Source organism: Lissotriton helveticus, chromosome 11 (assembly GCF_964261635.1).
Source record: "Lissotriton helveticus chromosome 11, aLisHel1.1, whole genome shotgun sequence".
NCBI lineage: Eukaryota > Metazoa > Chordata > Amphibia > Caudata > Salamandridae > Lissotriton > Lissotriton helveticus.
The window spans coordinates 102,699,500-102,719,657 of NC_136072.1; positions in this window are offsets into that span (position 1 = coordinate 102,699,500).

Here is a 20,158-nt window from a genome sequence, read left to right on the forward strand (position 1 = left end):
AACTGTTCGTTGTGCAAGAGAACTGGGAATTTAAGAAACAATCTGCACTACTATTGAAATACCGTGCGCTATATAGGAACAGAAGGTGCTAGGTCCAGACATGCGATCCCCACACGGGCCTTAAGGAAGATAGGCAACCTACCACCCAAAAAAACTGATTTTTTAAATTGGACAGCACCCTTCAAGTGTTAGGCACCATTGCGAAACAATTGTTAAAAAAGAAAATACAGATAAACAGAGTATTGGTTTTCCCAAACGTACACAAAATACACACAATGTTGTGACTTTGATTTTCTTTCTTTTATTCAGTTTTTATTCTTTCTTTTCTTTTTTTGATTGTTGCGAATAGCCGACGCGTTTCGTCCGTTGCCGGACTTCTTCAGGGCTATACAAGACACATACAAAAACATATATTACAAAAATTAATACATTACATAGTTTGTCTATACTGAGACACCCTAAACCAAAGGAAAATAACAGAACCAGAATAGATCAAGGGGTCCAGTAACTGATTAAAAACACATTTACAGACATGGGAAAACATTTACATACCATATTAAGAGAATATTCAAACAGAATAACAGAGATACAATCAGTTTTATAAAACAGTCAAAGCATATTTCTGTCATCACAATATATGACATGAAGTGCCCTAGCTAATTGTTTAGAAACTAATGTCTGTTGTTAATATAGGCCAGAAAATAAACTTTCATATTGTAATGATAGCTTTAACATACACAACACTTTTGTGGAAAGAAATATACATCTTCTGCAAAATACCTTAAAACAATCTTTCTGATTTTGCTTTTCACATACGTCCCGGTCAGGTTTTTTGGGGAATTTCTATTATTAATCTGTTAACAAAATTACCACAACATATATCAGAGGTAATCTCCTCATAACATAATGCATAATAAAATCTACCCAAGTCCCAATTGTATGCATACCATTTTAGAGATATAGAAATAATCGTTACATTCAACCATGGTTTGCGACTGGGAAGGCAAGTTGTAATAATACAAAACCTATGTTTTTCCTTGCACTATATTATATTACTAAGAAAAATAATAATCCCTAAAGGAGCCCTCCAAAATCAGATAATATTTGTACTCACTGAAAGGTCATAAACAGGATCACAGATCCTAGCAACGGTCAGTGTAGACAAAGGACAAGAGCAAGCCCACAGTGAGGTCTAAGGAAAAATATCCAAAACATATATATTGGTTCTTGGAAAAGGTATATCAATTCTGTAGTTTACGATAAACCACAAACACAACAGTTAATTATTCCCAGTCCTAAATCAATTGGATTAAAAACAGCAAAACAGCAATTTTATCAAGAGAAAGAGCTCTATATATTTGGTAACAGCTCAAATTCACACTTTGGTTAAAAAAAAAGGCTTTAATTTTATATGTAATATAGTGTAAAAATAGTTAATAATACATTTAGGACAAAGATATTCGAGATTCTTTTAAAAAAAGATTTAAGTCAGACACCCCCAAAGATATTCACAAAGATACATATAAACCCTGATAAGTTTATCAAAAGATACAGGCAGTTATTATGCTGTATTCAGTGCAAACGATCCGCCATCTTAAGCAAGATATACTGGTCCCTGACTCAGACCCCAATCACATGTACATGCAAAAACCTATTGCCAAAGTACTCAGGCAAACTAGGCTTGAATTCCAACTTCAAATGAGAAAAGTATTAGTTGTAACATAAAAAGTCTCTAAATCGAGCTAAAAAAATCAAAGTTTCACCCAAGATCTAACAGGGGAGATTCAAATCAGTGCACCGAGTATAACTCACCAAGGAGCTGGAACGTACAGGAGCATCGCGTTGTGGCCTTCTGGTTCAGAAAAACAGTCCCAAATGCACAGTATATATAGGTATGCTGATTGATTGATCAAAACAATTAGTCTTAATTAAGGGTTGATAATTACCGGTAAGAATTACGAAAAAGGCGCCGCCATCTTAGAATAGTAAAAAAGAAACGACCCCTCGATGCCAAACCACGTACCAAGTGGGAAAAGCAAACTTCTAAAAGTCTCCAAATGACAAATGTCACATTCAACTTCTGACCAGGCATTAAATATAAACCACCGATCGATGTTAAGGGAAAAGTTCGAAGGAAACGAGCGGCCCATTGTCAGTCTCACGATCACCTCATAAAGTGAACAAACTACGGCCACCATCTTTAAACGTTCAAATCCCTTGTACCCGGCACTAATAACTGCACTAGATTGGTGCATTAAAAGGTTCAGGCATTCTAGTGAGTGGTAAGAATTTACAGGTAATGAAATCACATAATACCAGTCATTAACTGTCATAAACGTGAAATTTCATTTATAAAATAAAGGTGTGTTGGTAGAAGGCAGAATCTTCAGGTGATGAGACCACCTTATAATATAAACATAAACTGGCATAAACATAAGATTAGAGATTTAATAAGTGAGCCATGAACTCAAAATACATTAGCCCTTACAGCACGATATGTGCCGCGACAGGCGCCATCTTGGAATGGTCAATATTCGCCGAAATAGAAGGGGCATGAATACTAATAAGTATATCCCATACAAACAGTTGTTACCAAACCTGTTTTTCAAAAGCTAAAAACATATAGTGGCGGCCCAATGTATTTAACCAATGCTAAAGAAAATATAGTATAGTATAGAAAGTGTATAAGTATATGTATATCAAATGTACATTCATGGAATCAGTTTTGCAGTTTGCAAAAGCAACGCAAAAAAGACCCAATCAAAGGCCTTTAATGGATAAATAGTAGACAAAATGGTATCTGCAATCCACTTGGAGATTAAAAAAGCAGACCATTATAGAAAAGAGAGCAAAGACGGCAGACCTCGTACCAATTCACATAGGGCCCTATAGGAAAAAGTGAAACTCATTGTTGGTATTCATTCCCTGCTGAACCGCTCTCAATCTACAGATCCAGCGCGATTCCCTTTGTCTTAAAAGTAAACATCTGTCTCCACCTCTTACATTACAGGCCACATGATCAATGGCGTGAAATGTAATGGCATTGTGATCGGGATGTCATTCTGATACATGTTGTGCCACAGGACTACGAATATCCCGGTGTTTTATGTCACAAACATGTTCCTGAATTTGCTTTATAAGGTTCCTGGTGCTACTGCCCACATATATCATTTTGCAGTGACAAATGAGGGCATACACCACATGTGTCGTGTTACAGTTGATCATTCCCCTTATAGTGTATTCCTTAAGACCATTATAGCTAAACGTCTTGATTTTATTAAGACCAAATTCACAAACGGAACAGTTGCCACATGTATAAAAACCATCCGTTTTTACGGGCAACCATGTGGTGATCGTTGTATTAACCGGTTTAATATAACTGGGAAAAATCATGTTCTTAATGGATGTTCCTTTTTTGTAGACCACCCTTGGTTTGGCTGACACAATGTCCCTGGGGATAGATTCTGACAATAGCAGGTGCCAGTGTTTCCGAAGCAGATTATAAATATGGTTACTATATAGGCCATATTCAGTTATAAAGGTGCATTGTTGGCTAAAAGAATTATCCCTCTTAGAGGCTCGGGTTGTGAGAGTCTCATTCCTATTTTCCTTTTTTATTTTTAAGTACTCTTGGATCATAACCTCTTCTTTTGAAGTTGTTAGTCACCTGTCGTATCCCCCTTTCAAAATTTTCTTCTTCACTGCAGTTACGCCGTACCCGTGTCATCTCTCCAAACGGGATGGCATCTATGGTGTTTTTCGGGTGACAGCTGTCTGCCCGCAAAACACTATTACACGAGGTAGGTTTTTTATACAGGTCACTGTGAATGATCCCATTCTTCGCGTACAGTTTCAAATCTAAAAAGAAAATTTCATCCTTAGATCTGGTCATGGTCAGTTTGATGTTACGTTCATTGTCATTAAGGAAAGCAAAGTACTGATCTAACTCCTCACTACTCCCCTTCCAAATTAAAAAACTTCGTTAATGTACCGAGCATAGAAAAGAATATGCTCAATCCAGTCCCTTGCGCCACGGCCCCAGGCATTCTCCATCTCAAACAAACCCATAAAAAGGTTAGCGTAGGATGGAGCAAACCTGGAACCCATGGCAGTCCCACGTTTCTGGATGTACCAGTCACCATCATGTAGAAACACATTATGTGTGAGAATGAGTTCTGACATAGAGAGCAGCATGTTGCTGTGCTCTAAATGACACGCATTACGTTGGTATAGGTAGTATCTTAATGAGCGTAAGCCATTTTCTAATGCAATACAGGTGTAGAGACTCTCTACGTCCATTGTTACAAAGGTAAAATTATCATGGTCCCAGGTCACATCTTCTAACTTGCAGAGGAGCTCCCTACTGTCCTTTAGATAGGATGGCAGATTTTGTACCATCGGTTGAAAAAATAGATCAACATATTCTGCCATGTGTTCAGTGGGCCCTCCATTCCCCGATATGATGGGCCTACCGGGAGGAAAACCCCCACCCTTATGCACCTTGGGCAGTGCATAAATGCAAGGATACCGTGAATTGTTAGCCATCAAGAAACTGGATTCCTGGTCAGATAGGAGGCCAGATTCCTTCCATTCAGCAAGCCGCATGTTGATATTGTACTCTACAGATTTGATAGGGTTAGATTTTAATTTGGTATAGCAGTCAGTGACCGCCAATTGTCTGGCTATCTCATCCATATAATCACTCCTATCCATAATGACAATGTTGCCTCCCTTGTCGGCCTCTCGCACAACAAGGGAGGTATCATCACAGATTGAATTCAAAAAGGTTCTTTCTGCTCTGGTAATGTTCTGAGGATGTTTACATTTGGTGGAACTAAAGTGAGTATCCTCCAATTTGTATACATCATGAGTCATGCGACTTGTAAATTCGTCAATGGCATTATATGTAATACCCGGTGGTATAAATGTAGAGTTCAATCTCAACCCACTTTCAACTGTGGTGTCTTCAATGACCTCAATACCCCTGGCAAAGTCGACTAGTGTTTCAATACCATTATCCGCATCTAAGGTGGCAATAAGATGAGAGGCATGAATATCAGAAATGGTAAACTCCGAACAACACACCTCATTGCGAACTGGTTGGGGGACTCTCGGATGTTCTACAAAGTATTTTTTCAACTTTAGTTTGCGTGTAAAACGAAATAGATCAAGATGAACATTTTCAAAGTCTTGTTTATTAGTTACGCAAAAATTAAAGCCTTTACACAGGGTAGCATTTTCAAATGTATTGAAAGGTTTAGAAGACAAGTTAATTACAATTACATCAGTGCAAGTCAAGATCTCATCATCACTGTCCAAAGTTTGGCTCACAATATTACCAATCATTTGTTGTTCGCGAGTTTGGCCTTGGTGGTGGACCTGGTGTTTTTTGCCACCCCTTCTGGTTCTTCGTTTAGATTCCTTTGTTTGTTTCCCAACCGATATCGTTGGACCTCTTGAAAAAAAACAGAGGTCTGATTTGGTGCAAGTGTGCCAGAGCTAGTCCCTTCACCAGGGTCACTTTCCAGTGAAGTGACTGAAGATACTGATGTACTACTGGACACGGAGCTGGGTGCTCTACTAGCTACGTTAGGTACAGTTGTGAACTTGGTGGTAACATCATCATATTTGCGAGCAAACGTGAAGATGCGTCCCCTTTCCTAATCCCTGCGGTCCCTCTCTATCTTCTGTTGTTTCTTATTTTTCAAGTATAGTTGGTAATTGGCCAGTTCCTTTTTCAAAATGTCGTAGTTTTTAGCAATGGCCTCTGTGAGATGGGTTTCCTCTATTTCCTTCTCAAGGGACAGAATTTCCTCTCTTAACTTTTTACTCCTTCTTTCCGCATTGCGGATCAAAATGTCCATCATTTTATATGCTGCGACATATAGTCCCTCTTTCCATTCCCCAAGGAGGTCTACTTCTAAGTCCTCAAAGTTGGGGAAAATCAGAATACCTAGTCCCCTGGGGATCCGTTTGTTGTCTAGATACTTTTTTAATGTGGCCCCATCCCACCACTTTGCTAACTCCTGCTTTCGGAGTTTCTCAAGCCTTATGAATTTACTCTTCAAACTATCTGTTTTGGGCAAAGATGTTGGTTTGCTAGTGGTTTTTGTCTCGGTGTTAAACAGATCACCGAGTAGTTCTTCTCTGTTATCCTCAAAATTCATAATTATCTTAAAGTAGGTGAAATGGATTATATGAGTACTGGTTTCTAAAGTGTGCAAGGATTCCTTCAAATATGAATGTGACAAGAGAACTGGGAATTTAAGGAACAATCTGCACTACTATTGAAATACCGTGCGCTATATAGGAACAGAAGGTGCTAGGTCCAGACACGCGATCCCCACACGGGCCTTAAGGAAGATAGGCAATCTACCACCCAAAAAAACAGATTTTTGAAATTGGACAGCACCCTTAAAGAGTTATGCACCATTGCGAAACAATTGTTAAAAAAGAACATACAGATAAACAGAGTATTGGTTTTCCCAAACGTACACAAAATACACACAATGTTGTGACTTTGATTTTCTTTCTTTTATTCAGTTTTTATTCTCTCTTTTCTTTTTTTGATTGTTGCGAATAGCCGACGCGTTTCGTCCATTGCCGGACTTCTTCAGGGCTATACAAGACACTCACAAAAACATATATTACAAAAATTAATACATTACATAGTTTGTCTATACAGAGACACCCTAAACCAAAGGAAAATAACAGAACCAGAATAGATCAAGGGGTCCAGTAACTGATTAAAAACACATTTACAGACATGGGAAAACATTTACATACCATATTAAGAGAATATTCAAACAGAATAACAGAGATATAATCAGTTTTATAAAACAGTCAAAGCATATTTCTGTCATCACAATATATGACATGAAGTGCCCTAGCTAATTGTTTAGAAACTAATGTCTGTTGTTAATATAGACCAGAAAATAAACTTTCATATTGTAATGATAGCTTTAACATACACAACACTATTGTGGAAAGAAATATACATCTTCTGCAAAATACCTTAAAACAATATTTCTGATTTCGCTTTTCACATACGTCCCGGTCAATTGAACTAGCCGGACGAATACTTATGTCTGCTAACCTTGTAACGCAACATTATAAAACTTTGTTTTAACTGTATCGTACTCCAGACAAAATTTCAAAGTGGGGTGGAGACCCAGAAGGGAAATGTTTCAGATGCGGTGCCCATCAGGCGGATGTAATTCATATCTTTGGCACGTGTGTAAAACTAGGGGAGTTGTTTGGACATGTAAATAAGTTCTTATCTGAGATTCTGAGTACTCCATTCCAGCTGTCATTAATGCAGATTTTGCTGGGTATAGACAACGGGAGTGCCCAAGCTGAGCCCACGGATAACACAAGCTATTTGATATTTGTGGCAACAGCGGTTCTAACACTCTGCGTTGCCTCTTGCTGGTTACAAACCAACCCCCCCCCTCATTTGAAGCATGGCGAACTCGGTTTTTATTTACTTATAATATGGAATATAATCTATATGCTATTAAGGGAAGGCGGAAAAAGGCTCTGGGGCTGCAAATATGGGGACCGGTCAGAGCATATATGCTGGCAGAAAACTGATTAATCCTGACATTCTTTGTATTTTGTTTAATATCCACAATTGTTTTCCTTACCGGACTGTTTTGAAATGCTACAGTATCTGTTCCACTTTATAATGTACAAAATATTTGATTTATTGAAAGTCTGTTTTGTTGTCGATTAATGACCAGACCTGGTTTTTGTATATGCCTTTTTCTTTTCTTTCTTTATCAATTCTTACTGTTTCACTTTTGTTTTCTTTTTTGAAAAGAATATCTAGTACACTGCTCTTGTAACTCCACAACAGCGTGAAGATAAGTTATATGCTGTATTTTGTACATGTGATCTCTACCTTAATAAAAAAAATTAAAAAGGGAGTTTGTATATGTGTTCATGTAAACTCCATTAATGCACTTGAAGTTGCTATAGCTGTAGCTGCTATAGCCAGAGGAACATAAAATAATATGCCTAATACAATTTACTGAATGTGAGTAAAAACACTTTATATCATCACACGTTTCCATTATTGTCATGTTGGAGAACAGATGTAACTTCAGGAGAGGAGCATTTCTGCCACATCCAGGGGCAAAAACTCATAGGCATATCTCAAGGTGAACAGACATAAACCAAAGGGGTAGGGAAACAGATAACAGTGAAACCCCCAGGAGCTGCAATGAGCCAAGAACAGTAATTGTACATTGGAACTAGTAACAATTGCAGTGTTTTCAGTCATGGGTGAGCCACATTGAATCAGGAGTGGAAAAGTCAAACAGTATGGGGAGGAGAGGGCGGCAAAGTAGGTAGGAAGAAGAACCAAGTAATCTCTTTTAATGGAGGAAGCAGATTGACCTAGGAACCAAAGCAAGGCCGATGAGAGGTATAATTAGTCAAACTGTTGAAGGTAGGATCAGGTCTGGGCATAAGGACCAGCCTAGAAGGTTATATCTCATACTCAGATAGTAAATCAAATCAAATTCAGCTTTATTCGATTTTACAAACTTGAAAATCATAAAAGCACAGATTAAAAAGATAAATTAATTTTGCTATAGTTTCACATTGAAAAGCATCACAATTCTATAGACAACATAGGTAACATGGCAATTTGATAATTACATTGGGTTTCTAAATTTAATATCAGACTTTAAAAAAGAGGAGACTGCTAATAGAATCAATTGATTTTCTAAGAGCTGTAGCTTCAAAAACGCTATTTTACAATGTCTTAAGCCCATTTCCCTCAAAACTGGTTTTAAAAAGATTTTCCTAGGTCGTGTATAAAATTCACAAAATAGCACACTGTGTCATGTTGTTTGACTAGAAATATCATCACACGGGCATAAGGGTAGATTTCTTGACAAGTCATTAACATTTGCGAACGTTATCAATCTGTGAAAAACCCCAAAACCGAAACGGGGTAAGAGCATCCGACAGAAACTTCCGTGAATCTGGGTCAGATAAGGTTGTATGCCCCGACATGTTAATATAAGTTGGTTCTCCATAACAGTTTGTTTCTCTCTTTCTTTAAGCCAGCGTTTATTCTCCAGGTGAGTCAGGCATACAGCTTTCAGAGATTTCCTAGAGATTGTTTCCATGATCTCTGGCGCATCATAATATTCAGGGTGGCCAATGTCAGGCGCCATTTTTTTAATTTAACTGAGCCATGGAACTTTAGCCACCTTCTCTAATCTAAGGCAATCTTCAATTACATCACGATTAAAACCAGTCTCAGTTGTTGCCCATACCTTATGCCAGAGTAAAAACAGGTTTATATTGATAATATCGGAAATGTAAGTGAGACCAAGTTCCATGTGGCAATTAAAACTAGCAGTGGAGCCAGGAACCGCCAAGAGATAACGTGTAAACACATTTTCACAACATTGAATCTGATCAACCTCTACAAGCCCCCAGATACCTGTGGCATAAGTCGCTATGGGCATACATTTCGCTTTGTAAATATCTAGTAGCTCTGGGACAGGTCTACAGCCTAGTTTCCTTGAGAAATTAGTGACTGCACCAAGGGCTCTAATGAACATCAGTTTTCTTGCCTGCATTGCCGCAGTCCAGGTCCCAGACCGATCAAACGTGATACCCAGATAGGAGAATTTATCTGTTCTTCCTACACTACTGTTGTTAATAAAGATGTCACATTTGTTCTTAGATTTTTTCCCACAATTCATAGTATAGGTTTTACTAATATTAACTTTTAAACCACTCTCATGCATAAAATTAACGAAGTTGGTAACTGTTCGTTGTAACCTCACCTGCATCCGTGCTATAATAACAGCGTTATCCACATAGAGTTAAATGGGGACTAGTGTGTTCCTAATATTCGGGTAGTCCTGTCGGTGCTCGATCAAATATTTACCCAAGAAGAGGAAAGGTGCAGATTGCAACCTTGCCTCACTGCCTTTTTTATACAAAATTTGGCCGAGCATTCCTCCTGCCTTCCATAGCGGATCCTGGCTCCAGCCTCCCTATACAGTTCTTTAATAAATAAAAGTAAGGATGGGACAATTTCCATATCTTTGAGAACTCTCCACAATGTTTCATGATTAACACAATTGAAAGCTGATCTTAAGTCAACGAATGAGAGAAAAAGTTTCCCCTCCTTAGCAACCGTGTATTTACTTATAATCAACGTTAAATTCAGACCTTGTTCAACCGTACCCAACCCTGCTCGGAAGCCATATTATAGGTTTGATAGGAGACCTGTCTCTTCTGCCCAAGACTGTAGTCTATTAAGAATCACCCTCCCCACTACTTTCAGAAGGGAGTCTAGCAGGGAGATAGGGTGGTAGAAACTTGGTTCGTTTCTGTCACCCTTTTAAAAAATCGGGATCACTATAGCATCTGACCATGTGGAGATAAAACCATAATGACTACATCTGTTTAAAACATTAGTAAGTAGAGGGGCCCATAATTCAATATTGTTTTTATACACGTCCGCAGTTACGCCATCCGGTCCTAGCGCTTTACCAGAGGCACACTATTTTAAGGCCTTAGTGACCTCCTCAATAGAGATGCTAATATCTATGGGGAATACTTCCTTCTGCCCACTATCGTTGGTGATCGCTACCAATGAGGCTGTCTCATTTTGTCCCATAGGATCATCATTGTAGAGACCCACAAAGAATTCGACCCACTTATCCTCGGAAATAGCGATATCTATCTTATCAGTATCACTCTGACTCAGACAGTAGCCGAGACACCACAATGCCTTTCTCTAGTCCTGCCCCTGATTACTAACTAGTTTCAAGTGGACTGTCTCAGGGTGTGTGTGAGAACAGGGTGACCACACTACAGTTATGTGGCCACTGACACCTAGCTCAGCTCCCTGTATAGTTTTAGAATACATAAACTCCTGATTCTGAAGGGGTGGTATGGCTGAAACCACTTTTTGAGATACTCATTTGTGAAACACTGCAGCACTTTTTGTACTTCTCAATATGACCTCAACACCTCAGGGCCGAGTATGAACTGGGCTACCTGGACTTAGGATTTTTGATGTTTATATGAATCCTACTTAGTCAGCCCGTTATTAATAGCTTTGCGATAGTTCCAAAATAAATGTAACACCATTAAAATTAGGGCTTTTTTGTTAACACGGTAAAGTGAAGGGAGGGTCACTCATGCTTGGCATATGTGATGGAAATCATTGTTCATGAATGTAATGACTTGTTATTTGAGAGGCCATCTCAAAGAGCTGGCCTCTGTTGTATATTTTTAGCTTACCACTGAAAGTGGCTATTTTGTCACTTAATATCAGTTGCGTCCCCAGCTGATATATTAAACTAATTTTAATGCGAAGCACCTTATACTGTTTGCAGAGAAAGATCAAGAGAGAAAGAAAGAGCGAAAGAAAGAAAGAGCGAAAGAGCGAATGAAAGAAAGAAAGAAAGAAAGAAAGAAAGTAAGAAAGAAAGAAAGAAAGAAAGAAAGAAAGAAAAAAAGAGCAACGGGTACTGGCTTATCATGCCATTGCTTTAATATAAATGTACCTAGCCATTTTTTTCTGGGTGGCAGGGCAAGTGCCAAATACTTTGCTTTGTTAATGTGTGTTTTTCTTTCTTTTTTTTATATTTTTAGCCACCCTGTTGTGTTTGAGCTTAGGTCATCAGATGACAGTAATTAAAAGTGAATGCTAACTTTTGTTTTCACAAAAAATAAATATATTTTGTTTGATGTGCATGACATTTCTTTTTCTGCTCCTGCTAGTTACGAATTTGACATTTTTGTTGCAACATATGGCTGCCACATTTATGCTGCTGCATGTTTTGTTTTGGATTTTTTTTTACCATATTCTCCCACTATTTAAACACATTTAGAGCTGTTGGCGTCCGGTGCAACAATCATCTACCCAAACAAACACTTTAAAAAAACATTTGGAATAGATAATGAAACACTGGGGGGGGGGCAGAACGCCCTAACCTATTTTATTTTATGCAGTTTGAATGCAGCTCTTTGATGACAGGTCTTAACAGTTACTGTTCTATATTAGTGTTGTAGCTTATGAACTGCAGTAACAAAAGGATCAATGTGACAAAAGCAGTGGCCCACTCAGCTATCCACATAAAATACACATCACGTTCTTTGCTGCAGGCATTTTAACCCTCTGCGCTTCTTTATGGTAAGTCAAACCTGCCACTAGACAAAACGCTGATCTCTGTCTCTACTAGGATTATTCATTGCAAAAATGATCTTGATAATGTTATTGCTGGATGAAAACTGGGAGCACAAGGAACTTTGCTGAAGGTGTTTTTAAATTGTAAGTTAATGCTAAACACAGCACCCCCCACCCCCGAGATCAGCGCCCTCTCCCCAGGTAAACGCGTAGTGCGGCCGCACCAGTCACACTGCTCTAAAGCCGGACCTGAATGAAATCTAACCTTGGTGGTGCAAACTAATGTTATTTTTGCATTTACTTTCATACATGTGGGACTGGTTATGGACTTAACCTTCAGTCCTACAATGCTGCAAAAGGATGTCTTTGAAAAAATTGCCAGCAACAAATTCTCTTATCAAAATCACTGACATTATATATAATAATAATGTTTCCTTCTAGTCGTGAACTTAGTATAAACTCTGTTGCACTTCATTTCAGCTTGATTGTCCAGTTGCAGTCTCTTCTTTAATGTTTTCTGTAGTCATCAAGTTTGCTCTGAAATAAGGTGCATGATCATTTCTGAGAGGCAGGCGAGAATGATCTACATTCCCTTTTGTGATCACTGTTTTTAAGTTTTTTTGAAAGCTTTGACATTTAATTTCTCACAACGTACAGGTTGCAATGAAAGTAAAATAGGATGATTGCAGCTTTTTTAATTAGTTTGCCCAGCCAAAGAGCACATTTTGGATGTATTTTAAAAAATATTTAACAATCTAACTGAGTCAGGGGCAAATAAATCTGACAGATCAAGAAGAACTGCATGCAACAATGATAGGTTCCTATCAAATGGACAAGTAAGCTTTCAGAGTTTATTCCACATACATCAAATATCCTGATTACTGTTCAGTGTTTGTGATAAGACGTGGGACGAGTCAGTTCAAGCTAAACAGATCATTTGACTATCACAAACAATATCATTGCATGTGATTGTTTGTGTATAACATGGGTGGACCTTTGTTTGGCGTCAGTTGGACATGCAGATGTATAAATCACCCAAGTAGAAGTACAAACACATATGTTATGTTATGTTATCGGTCATTTGTAGCGCGCACGGATACTGAGGAGTGTCCCGGCGCGATAAGCCTGTGCAGGGAAAAGCAGAAGTGGAGGAAGCAGCTAGGCAACTTAAACAAAAAAAGCAGGGTTTTCAGCTGCTTCTTGAACATCCTAAGATCGTGGTTTTTCTGAGCTCAAAAGGCAGACTGTTCCAGGCCCTGGCCGCCCTTACAGAGAGGGAGCCCCCTCCTATTGTGGCAAGGCGGTATCATGGGATGGCACCAAGGCATTGTCCCGTGTACTGGAGGTGTCTAGATGGCGCATAAAAGTTGAAACGCCTCCTGGGGTGTGGGTGTCCAGACTTGTAGAGGGCACCGTGGGCAATGGTTAGTGCCTTAACCCCTTCAGTGCTAATGACAAGGGTAACTCGTCATGGAGTTTCCATTGATTTCAATGGAAATTACATTGAAGTGGTACCAGATGCTTAGCATCCAAGTGGTTAAACAAAATGTGCTGGTCAGCAGGTAGCCAATGCAAGTCGCGAAGAAACTGCTAGATTCTGGAACTTCGCGGAATACCTAGTAACATTCTAGCGGCCTTGTTCTGCATAGTCTGCAGCTTTTTATCTGGTAGTGAGCAAGGCCAATGTAAAGAGAATTGCCATAATCAAGCCACGAAAAGATGAGAGCGCGGGTCACCATTTCTTTAGCTGCTTGAGGCAGAAGCGGCAGAAATTTCTTGAGGAGTTTCCGTGTGCCAAAGCACACACCTGCCAATTTGTTGATCTGGGTTAAAAATCTGAGGTCCTCACCGAACCACACCCCCAGGTTTTTAACTGGACTACCCATGGTTTTAGGCATGGGGAAGCCCTCGGGCCACAGATCATCCCGGAAATTCGACAGAAAGGTCCCATAGAGGAGGACCTCAAACTTCACCTCATTAAATTTAAGTTGGGCCCGCGCTAACCAATTACAAACTTCCAACAGGCAGTTGCAAGCTGATTCCACGGATACCTCATCTTTTTGCCATGTAAAAAGCAGGTGGGTGTCATCATCAATGTTGAGCCCAGATGAACACCCATGGTGATACTTCTTGGTGTGGATGAAAAAGGTGGTACCCACACTTGCTGTGATCTATTGACCAAAAAGGATTCAATCCAGTCCCACACCTGGCCTGAGATTCTATATTGAACAGACGAGCTAGCAGCTGACGATGTGAGACCGTATCAAATGTGGCAGAGAGGTTCAGTAAAACCAGGGCCCCTCTGCCACCAGAATCACAGCAATCCTTAATAGTCTCCGTCATGTCGACCAAAGCAGTCTCTGTTCTATGTGAGGCTCTAAATCCGGACTGAGCTGGGTGAAGAGCACCAGACGTTAGCCGGTAGGAGTGAGATTGGTCAGTAGCTAGCCAGGATGTCTGGGTTTGATTAAGGTTTTTTTAACAGGGGGAGTAACTTAGCCTGTTTCCATTCCTCAGGCACCGTGGCGGAATCCAGGGACATGTTGATAATATTATTAACTTCGGGGTTGACTACTGCCGCCACTGCTGCCAACTGCCTGGCAAGACAGGGGTCTTCCGGGGATCCTGATTTAAGTTCTTTAAGAATAGCCAGTGTATCAGTCAAAGGGATGGGCGTAAACACTGTCAGAGTGGTGTGAGTATGAACAGGCTCGCGGACCGCCTGGGACGAGTATTCTGCTAGGCCCAGGCCAGCTGGCCCCAAGCTATCCTGAACTGCTTGTATTTTATCGATTAAAAGGTCAGAAAGCTGCACGCACCAGGAATTGGAAGCAAGAGCGACCTTGCGTTCTGCAACCGGCTTTAAGAAGCTCTGGACAATCGAAAAGATTTCCTTTGAGTTGTTCCTACATTGGGCAATGTGCTCCGCATAGAACTGGTCCTTGGAGCTCTTAACTGCCTCATAGTAGCTAGTCTGACATTTCCTGAGTGCTAATTTGGCCAGAGGGCAGCAGGCTTGTCGCCATCTGCGTTCTAATTTTTTACATGCTTTTTTCTGTTCTTACCTGTGCAGATCAATGTCAGAATATATTTGGAATAAGATTCTAATAATCTGTGTGTGTTTGCTTGTTTGTGTGTGTGAGTGCATTTGAGTGTATCTGTGTGCATTCTTCTCCAATTCTCCAACATACTTTTGGAAGGCCATGTGCACAAGCAGGTTTTTGTGTGTGACAGTTTTGCTGCATTCCCCACACTTACACAAAGACACAAACATGATATTTTTACGTATTTATGTAGCGTAAACCTAGCTGAAAGAGCAGTCTGGTATATACAGATGTACAAAGGTACAAATGCTGGGAATAGAGAAAATGTTAGGTTGTGTAGATAGATTGTGGAGGAGGCGGGCCCTTATTACAAAGAGTTTGGGGTGATTGATTAGATGCCTTCTGAAGACCTAACCTCTACTGAACTGTTTGATTGATTGACCCAGCTTCATGTGACAGGGATATTCCATACTCTGGGTATTGATAGAGAAGATTATATTCTTTCGTTTTTTAACTGTTCCTCATATATGATCTGTTAATGGTCTAGTTTCTGTGATGCATTCACCTCAGACATTTTCAGGTTTTTTCTAAGCATAGTGATGTTCTGTCTGTGATGGTTTTGCATGTAATGCAGCAGGTTTTAAAGATGATGAATTCATCAAGGGACAGCCGCCGTCTCAGTTTCAGGTTGACGACATGGAATCAAAGCTGTTGAGCCCCTAATAAGACATGCAGCAGACTGAAGGATCCATGATGCTAGTTGAATCTGGAACTTCTTTTAGCTTGGTACAACCACCCCAACGCGAGAGGCCAAAGACTTGCACAATGGTTCAATAATCTGCACTACGGAGGTAAGGTGTGACTGTTGGATTTGGCCTTTTTGCAGGCTCATCCCTGAACTTTTTACCTTCCTCCTAGTCTTCTTTCTGACCTGGTGTTGGTGGTTTTAGGACTTTGATCACTTTATCACTGCTTTCCAGTGTAAAGTGCATGTGCTATCTGTGGTAAACATGGTAAGATTGGTCTACACCTGTTTGGCATATTTAATTTACCTGTCAGTCCCTTGTAAAGTGGTATCTCGGATACCCAGGGCCAGTAATTTAAATGCTACTGGTGAGCTTGCAGCGCTAATTCCACCAACCACCAAATAAGCGTTTCAAACCCATCTCAGGCCTCTGCCATTGCAGGGCCTGTGCGCTCAGTCTACTGCAGCTGTGAAGTGTCACATAAAGTGTGTGCCATGTCTGTGACCCCCCTCTTACTAGATGTCAGTCACCCCCAAGGTAGGCCCTAGCTAGCCCTATGGGCAGGGTGCATTTTAGGTAAAAGGAAGGACATGTAACTTAAATGTGTGACATGTCCTGGTAGTGACAAACAGCCATTTTGGTTTCTCACTGCTGTGAGGCTGCCCTCTCATAAGAATGCATTGGGGATTCCCTGTTAAGTGTTTCAGTGGTAGTTCCTGATATGACAGGAGCAGCATGGTCAAGTTTGGTATGTTTGGAATAGTAATAATAAATGTTGCGTAATGGTGTGCACTGATTTATTATCACTATTTTAGAAATGCCACTTTTAGAAGTTGGCATTTCTGTGTGCTATTTGTCTTTGCCTGCCTGATGTGTATGGCATGTCTGGCTCTAAAGTGACAGGGGCTGGTGAGGTGTGTGCTCCAGAGGGGCAGGGTGAGTCAGAGCTAGGCTGAATAGGCAGAACTGCATTTGGAGTAGTGGGAGTAGTAGCCCCTGACCCTGAATTGGTCTGTGCCTGCCTTCTTCAATGCTGGCTCCGCCCCCCTGTGATGTGTCTGGGGCCAGAGCTTAAGCCGACAAAGGAGGGTGTGAGCACTATATAAAAAGTGCTTCAGTACCCTCCAGAACCAGTTAGGACTGGTTCCCCAAGCCCTGTGCCAGGGCAAAACAAAGACAAAGCCAGATATACATTTTGGGGCTGTGACCTCATGTCTGTGTGCTTGCTGGTACCTGTTCTGGGGTGAAGGACTGCTGAGCGACAGGAGGAACTGCGGTGGGACCAGCTGCTGCTTCCCGGGGTCCCTACGTGCTGGCCTGCCTATGCTCAGCTCTGCCCCTGAGGACTGTGGACTACGTGTCCTGGAGAGCGCTCTCGGCGCAAGGAGGGCATTGCCCAGACTCGAGAGGACGTGAGGGGTACCACAGGGGTCTTTGGGACTGCAGCACTGTGCTACAACAGCAGTCCCAGGGAATCCCGGTGGGGAGATTCTCCTGTGATCCCTAGAAGCGGAGCGGGAGCCTGCCCTGCATTTTTGCGGCACCAAGAAGCTACTGCACCACGAGCTGCGTCCAGGAAGTCGGGCAAGCTGCCTGGTTGTCGGCGTGGCCGCGTCCATGTTCCTTGGACCAATCCGGGCAGATGTAGCCACCCGACATCGGCTCGAGTGAGCCTGGAGGTGGGAGGGGCACCTGTGTGCTGATGGGAGCCCCGCCTGCTACCCAACACTCAAATAAGGGGTCCGGAGCCTCACTGGCTCCTTGCTACGGTCCGGCCATGTCTAGGGTAAGCGAGAAGGAAGAGCCCCAGTGAGTGGAGGCCCATAGGGCACTGTCAGGGTCTGCTGTTGCTTCCAGTTCCCTCCGTAGAGAAGCCCCGGTGAGTGGGGCTGGAAAGTGTGCATTGTTGGTGTCGTGAGGAGCACCGGAAGAGCCCTGGTGAATTGGGCTCCCAAGGCACGGTTGGTTCCAGGGCTGATTTCCACAGCTGACCGTGAGATCGCGGGCTGCTGCAATGGCTGGGCCATTCCTTTTTGGACCGCATAGAAGCCCCGGTGAGGGGAGTTGAGAAGGCACAGTGGTGCCATTTTCCCTACGAGTAGAGCCCCAGGTGAGAGGGGCTCACAAGGCACTCTGTTGGTGCCTACTTATTTCACGGCTGCACCGCCAGACAGCTGCAATGTTGAGGGGGGCATGGTTTTGGGGTCTCTAGAAAGACACAGGGAGATTACACACTTGCCCTCATTTCTGGTGCTGGCCTGTTGGGCCTGAACCCTGCTGCAGTGACAGCCTAGCGCCCTGACTTTGTTGGACATAGGGCATGACGGGGAAGTCCCATATGGGCCTCCGAGGAAAGGCCAGTGGTCTGTGAAGCACCTGAGGTGCTGGTAGGGCGCAAGGCCCATAATGTGGTGCATAATGTGTTTATACCTAATGTTCTTTTGCATAATGTGTTTATGCCTAATGTTCTTTTGGATAATGTGTTTAGACCTAATGTGATGATGCTGAGTACAGTATGGTACCAGTAGTTACTGGTTGTGTTTGCTACTCTCAAATGGTTCTGACAGAGGCCCAATTGGCCCTGTCATCTATATAATCCCCTGTAATGTATAACCTGGTGCCAGATGGCACAGTGTACATTTGTAATTATTTTCTAATGTGTTTATGATAATACAAAGGCTATTTTTTATAAAACCTTGTGTGGAGTTTATTTTGTGGTGTGCCTAGTGTGTCACTGCTGTGTGAGTGTGTTGTGCAAACGCTCTACTCAATGCCTCTGGGATAAACTTGACTGCTTGTGCCAAGCTACCAAGGGGGTGAGCAGGGGTTATCTTCGGTGTGTAACTCCCTTGCCCTGACTAGAATGGTAGTTTCTGCCTGGCTGAGGCGCTTGCCCTAGCCAAACAGAAATCCCATTTCTAACATTGACCTTCTACAGAAGAGATAGTTGGCTCAGGCACTCTGTTATTTCTTTACAGTGCAAGGTAGGGTCTCAGACAATGATGTGGCCAAGTGTTTTTTTGCGTTTGGGTTCACTTAAGAGCACTTTGCATCCAACTGTAAGTTAACCATGTATATTACAGAGCAAGTCTTGGATTGTGGCTTACTTGAAGTCCATTAGAATTGAAGAAAAAATGTGTCTTGTTAGCATTTAATTTCAGATAGGCACTTTAAATCCATCATTTTACAATGAATAGAATGTTTACATGAAATCCAGGCCATTGTTTGAGGAGGTCTATCAGATACACATTAATACCTTAAGCATACCAGTGAATATTGGTCCCATAAATAACCCTGGGCGGAGTTCGTGGAGTTGCACTACACGGAGTTACGCAAAGTGCAAAAACAAAATCTGCTGCACTACACAGAGCTCCGCAAGTGGTGGAGTATGGTAGTAAAATGCAGTTCGTGGTGATTGGAGAGTGCCGGATGATTTTCCGCACTGTGCAATCATTGTGAACAGCACCCTGCACAGCGCAAGCTTACATTTTCTGCCGCTCAAGTTCAGCTTTCTCAACGCGAACGGGCAGTTTCTCAGCACGAGCGGTCACAAGCATTCGCGACCACTCGCAATGAGAAACTTGACACCCGAATTGAGAAATCTTGCCGGGAGGTTTATTTTCCACACTCGCGCTCGCCAACTTGATGTTGACGATCGCGAAGGAGGGAAAATCTCGCTGGGAGGTGGATTTTCCAACTTGGAAATAAAAGAAAGTCCCTATTTTTCCAAAAATGAAAAAGGCGTGCAAAATATGAACTCACAAACCCATAAATGCCATAACCACATTTCTAATAAATCACAACAATATAAAAATGAGATCAAAGAAATTTTAAAAGAATATTTGGAAAATTGTACAATTTATTCAATATAAAACAATACTTTTGTACACAAGTATAGTGCCATTTAATAAAGTTAAAAATGTGTCAATTCACATAAAGAACAGTTAAAAATACAAAGTTGTCGACACAGCGTTTCGGTTTTCTAATTACACCTTCATCAGGACAATGTTCTTCTGAAGAAATAGAATTATATTTCCGCCTCAGTATTCAATTTGAGGTTATCACGTAGAAGATTTTTTAGATCAATTTCATATTTAGGTTTTATATTATGTTGTGCTCGATGCGTTCCAATGTCTGACACTGATTTAGAGTGTGTTTCTGTAATTCACTTTACATCGATCTTCAGACTGCAATTATAA